The following is an 8021-nucleotide window of genomic DNA, read 5'->3' on the forward strand; positions in this document are numbered from 1 at the left end:
GGGGCACATGAGGACTCTGACCACAATCTATTGGTTGTGAACTGGAGATTAAAACTGAAGAAATTGCAAAAAGGTGGGAATTTAAGATGGGACCTGGATAAACTGACAGAACTAGAGGTTGTAGAGAGTTTGAGGAAGAGCATTATGGAATGATTGACAAGAATGGGGGAAAGAAATACAGTAGAAGAAGAATGGGTAGCTTTGAGAGATGAAATAGTGAAGGCAGCAGAGGATCAAGTAGGTAAAAAGACGAGGGCTAACAGAAATCCTTGGGTAACAGAAGAGATACTGAATTTAATTGATGAAAGGAGAAAATACAAAAATGCAGTAAATGACGCAGGAAAAAGGAATACAAACGTCTCAAAAATGATATCGACTGAGATATGATACTGTGTGAAGAGTTCGACAATGCACTGAAAGACCTGAGTCGAAACAAAGCCCCAGGAGCAGACAACATTCCATTAGAACTACTGATAGCCTTGGGAGAGCCAGCCCTGACAAAAATTTACCATCTGGTGAGCAAGATGTATCAGACAGACGAAATACCTTCAGACTTCAAGAAAAATATAATAGTCCCAATCCCAAAGGAAGCAGGTGTTGACAGATGTGAAAATTACCGAACTATCAGTTTAATAAACCACGGCTGCAAAATACTAACACGAATTCTTTACAGACGAATGGAAACACTGGTAGAAGCCAACCTCGGGGAAGATCAGTTTGGATTCCGTAGAAATGTTGGAACACGTGATGCAATACTGACCCTACGACTTATCTTAGAAAATAGATTAAGGAAAGGCAAAACCTACGTTTCTAACATTTGTAGACGTAGAGAAAGAGTTTGACAATGTTGACTGGAATACTCTCTCAAATTCTGAAGGTGGCAGTGGTAAAATACAGGGAGCGAAAGGCTATTTACAATTTGTACAGATAGCAGTTACAAGAGTCGAGGGGCATGAAAGGGAAGCAGTGGTTGGGAAGGGGGTGAGACAGGGTTGTAGCGTATGCACGATATTATTCAATCCGTATATCGAGCAAGCAGTAAAGGAAACAAAAGAAAAATTCGGAGTAGGATTTAAAATCCACGGGAAGAATGAAAAACTTTGAGGTTCGTGGATGACATTCTAATTCCATCAGAGACAGCAAAGGACCTGGAAGAGCAGCTGAACGGAATGGAGATGGTCTTGAAAGGAGGGTGTAAGATAAACATCAACAAAAGCAAAGCGAGGATAATGGAATGTAGTCGAATTAAATCGGGTGATGCTGAGGTTATTACATTAGGAAATGAGACGCTTAAAGTTGTAAAGGAGTTTTGCTATTTGGGGTGCAAAGTAATTGATGATGGTCGAAGTAGAGAGGATATAAAATGTAGACTGGCAATGGCAAGGAAAGCGTTTCTGAAGAAGAAAAATTTGTTAACATCGAGTATAGATTTAAGTGTCAGGAAGTCGTTTCTGAAAGTATTTGTATGGAGTGTGGTCATGTATGGAAGTGAAACATGGACGGTAAATAGACAAGAAGAGAATAGAAGCTTTCGAAATGTGGTGCTACAGAAGAATGCTGAAGATTAGATGGGTAGAACACATAAGTAATGAGGAGGTATTGATTAGAATTGGGGATAAGAGAAATTTGTGGCACAACTTGACTACCAGAGGGGATTGGTTGGGAGGACATATTCTGAGGCATCAAGGGATCACCAGTTTAGTGTTGGAGGGCAGCACGGAGGGTAAAAATCGTAGAGGGAGATCAAGAGATGAATACACTAAACAGATTCAGAAAGATGTAGGTTGCAGTAGGTACGGGGAGATGAACAAGCTTGCACAGGGTAGAGTAGCATGGAGAACTGCATCAAGCCAGTCTCTGGACTGAAGACCACAACAAATAACAACAACAACCCCTGTGTGGAATCATTTCATTGCCAATTCCTTTCTGTGTTATATTCCATGTGAAAATATCACTGTGGATGAGCAACTGTTTCCAGTTAAAGCTAGATGCTCTTTCATTCAATACATGAGCAATGAAACAGACAAACTGGGAATAAAGTTTTGGCTTGCAGTTGATACGAATGCTAAGTATCTGGTGAATGTGTTTCCTTACCTAGGCAAAGATGAGCAGCGTCCCACAGGTTTTTCCCCTGCAGAGGATGTTGCGACGTGTCTTATGCAACCCTTTGTTTCCGCTAGAGGAAACATAACCTGTGACAATTTTTTCACAACGAAATTCCTTGTAAAAAACTTGAAACGTAAGGGTATAAGCATTGTAGGCGCAGTGAACAAATCTAGAAGGAAAATACCTCGAGCAGCACGATCTTCTGCAGCACGTTTGCACACAACTATTCTTTGTCAGTCAGGTGACATGACTAACAAGCTATCAGGGGAAAAATAATAAAAATGTGCTTATTTCAAGTTCCATGCATGAGACAGTAACTATCGATGAACGACACCATAAAAAGGTATCGGAGTCAGTGGCCTACTACATAACAGCAAGTACGGCGTTGACGTAATCGACCAAGTGGCTCAGCTTTACACCATGAAGTACGGATGCCACAGATGGCCCATGCACGTTTTTTGCAATGCCTTGCAGCAGTGAATGCTTGGGTACTATATAAAGAAGTAAGAGGAGAAAAATTAAGGAAACGTCAGTTTATATACAAACTGGTAGAAAAATTGGCTTCAACGTATAAAGCCACAAGGGTACAAAATATTCTTCCTAATACAGCATCAGAACATTGCAACATTCGGAAGACTTGTCCAATTGGAGAGTGTAGAGGCAAGAGTAGAAGCAAGCATTTATGTATAAAGTGTGGGAAGTATGTTTGCAGACCATGTTTGGGCATTGCTGAATACACCTGTGTGAGGTGTCACGACGCAGCAGGTGGTTTTGAATGAGCAAAATCAGGGTTATAAAGGTTTTCTCTAGAATATATTGTGCTTTTCAGATATTTTTGTTGAAAAAACATGGTTTTCTTTTTTACAGAAAGTTACCCTATCCACAATTTTAGGTTTATTTTTTTATTTTAAAGTATGGCCAGGGCCCCCCCTCGGGCAGACCGTTCGCCGTTATTTCAATTTGACGCCACTTCGGCGACGTGCTGTCGATGAGGGTGATAGGATGATGACGAGGACAGCACACCACCCAGTCGCTGGACGGAGAAAATTCCCCGACCCAGCCGGGAATGGAACCCGGTCCCAGAGGATTGACAATCAGTCAGACTGACCAGTCAGCTACCGGGGGCGGACGATTTTTTTTAATGGGCTATAAAATGTTCACTGTATCATGAAATTGTATAGAAAAAAGTAAAACTGTATCCTGGTAAACTGTGTAACTTGTCTGAAATAAATTGATGTGTGTTAAAAAGTCTTTACCTTTTCAAAAACGGCACAAGAAGCTGTACCCGTCAAAATGAAGAGTTGGTGCTTCTAGGTAGATCGTAATCCCAGGTCCTTCTAGTCTTAAATACACGCTGTAATAGTTCAAATGGTTCTGAGCACTATGGGACAAGTTCTGTGGTCATCAGTCCCCTAGAACTTAGAACTACTTAAACCTAACTAACCTATGGACATCACACACATCCATGCCCGAGGCAGGATTCGAGCCTGCGACCGTGGTGGTAGCGCGGTTCCAGACTGTAGCGCCTAGAACCGCTCGGCCACCCCGGCCGGCGCTGTAATACTCGTGAGTGCTAGTTGTCTTTGAGACTTGTCGTGGCGAATTGATGTCAATCAAGAATGCGTTTCAGGCGATAAAGAGGCCATTATGAACGCCTCACTGGGTTGAACTGGGTCGCGTAATGGGGCTACGAGAAGTTGGATGTTCCTTCTGCAATACTGCAGAAAGACTTGGCAGGAATGTTGCCACTGTTCGTGACTGCTGGCAGCGGTGGTCAAGAGTGTAGTGGACTGACCCGACAGCCAATCCACTATGACTTGTAGCCGAATAGCACCCGTTTATACTCACGCAGGCTGGCGTGAGGTCTGAAACAGGATACGTAATGAATGCTATAAAGAAAAGTACGTAGCTGCTGGAATACTTAACTTTAATCCATAATTGGTGTACATCGCTCTTGACGGTACATGTTATAATCAATATACTGTTAATGGCGCCTTGCTAGGTCGTAGCCATTGACGTAGCTGAAGGCTATGCTAAACTGTCGTCTCGGCAAATGAGAGCGTAATTGTCAGTGAACCTTTCCTAGCAAAGTCGGCTGTACAACTGGGGCGAGTGCTAGTAAGTCTCTCTAGACCTGCCGTGTGGTGGCGCTCGGTCTACGATCACTGACAGTGGCGACACGCGGGTCCGACGTATACTACCGGACCGCGGCCGATTTAAAGGCTACCACCTAGCAAGTGTGGTGTCTGGCGGTGACACCACAAACAGAGTGTACGGTCGCAAGGAGGCCGCCCTCCGGAGAGCCACGTGGCACAGCCGAGAGGAAAGAGCAGGGAGTTCGGCTGGTGGTTGTGGAGCACCGTACTGCATCTGCAGCAGCAATGTGAGCAGCAGTTGGCAGCACTGTGACACAACGGACTGTTACAGATCCAAGGACAGCTGCGAGCCAGGTGACCTGTAGTGAGCATTCCACTGGCTCCAAACCACCGCCATTTGTGACTTGACTGGTTTCAAGCGAGATACAACTGGAGGGCAAGGTGCACGTGCATTGTGTTTTCTGATGAAAACTACTTCTGCCTCAGTGGCAGTGTAGCCGTGTGTTGGTTAGAAGGAGGCGAGGTGAGGACCTGCCAACAATCTGTGTTAGACACTGGACCTACACTTGGAGTTATAGTCTGGGACACGAGTTCCTATGACAACAGGAGCACTTTGCAAGGTGTCAGGGCAAATCCAACACCTTCCATGAAAACCCTGACATGATAAGCAAATCCGGCAGTATGTCGCGTAGCTCCGAATAAATCCTGACATAAAATTAACCAAAGTAATACGATCAACGAGTGAGCAAATGGAATACCACAGACTAACACAAGAACGCCTAAATGCATGTCATGCCTTCCCACCGTGAAACAGACGCAGTTCCGAGGGGAGAAACGAGAACAGAAGCCGAGAGCAGAGTCGTGCAAGCGAGAAGGCCCTACGATAAGGGACGGACACCCATGTCGCCAGCCGAACGCCAGGACCACCCCCCAGCCCATGTTAAAAGATAGAGCCGTCCAGAAGAACAGTATAGATCTTACGATAACACTAAAAGGGGCACACCAGCTGCAGGTTTTAGCGTGAGACTTTTTGCGTCTCTGTTACGTAGCAAACATGAAAAACATTGCCCCACCACGAAAAGTGTAACGTTTCTCATTGGATAGACAGAATTTTTGTAGGCGGAGCTTAAGGTTAACATTGCGACCCTGATTGATCAGTTGAAAACACAGCCAGATAGCTTTTCTTAAACCAACTTCGGTAAATTGTAGTAAGGAGAGGTTAGAGAAGAGTTGCTTCCGAGACGGCGAGGTGTGTGGAGCTGCGTCGCCCGCTACCCCCTGACGTTGCCTAACCACCGACAAGGTAATGAACGCACGCGATGCCGCATGAGAGCGCATGCAGAAGTCTCACCTGTTACACCCCCTTTTTACGTAATACTAGTGTCGATCGTCAATTAAACTTCGTGGCATTCACATTGCCTATTAGAAGTGAAAAGTCTGAAACGTGATGATTTTTCTGTTATATAATTATTGAGAAGCCACATGAGCCACTGTAATTTACAACAAGTTACAAAAGTAATTAAGGATAATTGAGGGTCACTGTAGATCATTTTTGATAGTTTTCTCTTTTATGAAACTTCATTTAAACCTAGATTATAGATGTGATATGGCATAGGTCATCCTTCGATCCATTATAGAACTTAGAAACCCATTCAGGGAATATTCGTTCACATTTTTGTTGAACGTAGTTGGTTTTTCTCATCCTGTATTAAAATATTTCCTTTTATCAATAGCACAATTTATAAACAATGTTTTGTGAGTAGAATAAAATTTCCAATGGTAAACTTAACTGCTTTTTCGACGTTATTTTACCAGCTAACTAAACATAGGAAAGCCTTGAACCCCTTCCACTGAATTTAGTTAGTATTAAGATTCTTTTACAAGGGGTGCAGTGGAGCTGACGCTGAAATCATTAAGTATTTGGTTATATCATCGCTAGTCTCACTGAACTCTACATGTCATGTGTGGTGTGGCGTCTCCTTACCAGCAACAGGTCCCAGGTTCAAACTAGTCAATTCCCTAAAAAAACACGCTCAGAGCGTCGTTGCGCGGAAGAGGTAGGGAGACACGACTTAGAACAAACAGACACCACGCAGAATGTTAGAACTGTCGCGTGTGTCCCACGCACCCTGACTGCCAAAATGTGCGCCAGTCTGGCGACTCGACCCGCTGCGCTGCCATTCACGAATTGCATTACGGGAGGTGTTTTCCAACAGGATAACGCTCGCCCACATGCCGCTGTTGTAACCCAGGATGCTCTACAGAGTGTCGGCACGCTGCCTCGGCCTGCTCGACCACCAGACACCATCGCACGACGACAGCATCGCCATCCCCAGACTGCATTAACCATCGCTGTATTGACTGACCAGGTGCAGCACGCACGGAGCTCCGTCCCAGAAACTTACATCCAGTATCTGTTGGAGGTTGTTTTGGGGAAGGAGACCAGACAGCGAGGTCATCTGTCTCATCGGATTAGGGAAGGACGGGGAAGGAAGTCGGCCGTGCCCCTTGAAAGGAACCATCCCGGCATTTGCCTGGAGCGATTTAGGGAAATCACGGAAAACCTAAATCAGGATGGCCGGACGCGGGATTGAACCGTCGTCCTCCCGAATGCGAGTCCAGTGTCTAACCACTGCGCCACCTCGCTCGATCCAGTATCTGTGCAACATAGTGCACGCACGTGTGCACGTTTACATTCAACATTCTGGCGGTTGCACCGGATATTAACGTTTAATCACTTAAATATGCTATCTAGACTAAAGAATTCCCGAAGTTTCATTACTCTATATTTATTGCATTTTGTTGTTGCGTGATTTTTTTCTGTCAGTGAACTAAAGACCTGTGGGTAACGGAGAAAACAAGTTGTTTATTCGCACTCGATAACAGCTTACACGTGCGCAACATGGATGTGCCCACAATTAAAAGTATGGAATAACTAAATGGAAGTCGGCCGTGGTGGCCGAGCGGTTCTAGGCGCTTCAGTTTGGAACCGCGTGACTGCTACGGTCGCAGGTTCGAGTCCTGCCTCGGGCATGGATGTGTGTGACGTCCTTAGGTTAGTTAGGCTTAAGTAGTTCTAAGTTCTAGGGGACTGATGACCTCAGATGTTAAGTCCCATAGTGCTCAGAGCCATTTGAACCATTCCAACTAACTGAAAAGCACACACAGAGCAGCTACAATTATCTATCTATATCCGAATCCCGCTCCAGCTACTGCCGGGTCTGAGTCCTCTCCATTTGGCTCGGTCCTCCCACCACTTTTCTTCCCCCACTTGCTGCCAGGTCACACCTCTCCTTTCTACAGATATTCTCACTCCCATTTTCCACCGTGTTCTTGGGCGCCCTCTAGGCCTTTTCCCATCCATCTTTAGTTCTTCCATAATTTTGGGGAGTCTTTGTCCATGCATCCTCTTAACATGCCTGTACCATCTTAATATCTTTCTTTCAATTTCTTCTCTCATACTTTCTTGTTTGAGGTCCTCTCTAATCTCTACATCCCTTACTCTGTCCATTCTTGTTTTTCCCTTAACTGCTCTGAGAAATTTCATTTCCCCTGCTTTGCAATCTGCTCCAGTCCCTTTCCGTCATCGTCCATGTTTCTCCACCATAGGTGACAATAGGAATGTAATAATTCTTATACATAAGGAGTTTTGCTCTTTCTGAAACTTCATCATTCCAAATCAGGTGTTTTATTGTTTGGTAGAAATTGCCTCCCTTCTGTAACCTCCTATTAGCTTCGTTAGTTATTCTTCCATCCCTAGATATTTCACTCCCTAAATAACTGAAACTTTCTACCACTTTGAGGGGTTCTCCATTCAAG

The sequence above is a fragment of the Schistocerca serialis genome, chromosome 11 (assembly GCF_023864345.2).
Source record: "Schistocerca serialis cubense isolate TAMUIC-IGC-003099 chromosome 11, iqSchSeri2.2, whole genome shotgun sequence".
Lineage (NCBI taxonomy): Eukaryota > Metazoa > Arthropoda > Insecta > Orthoptera > Acrididae > Schistocerca > Schistocerca serialis.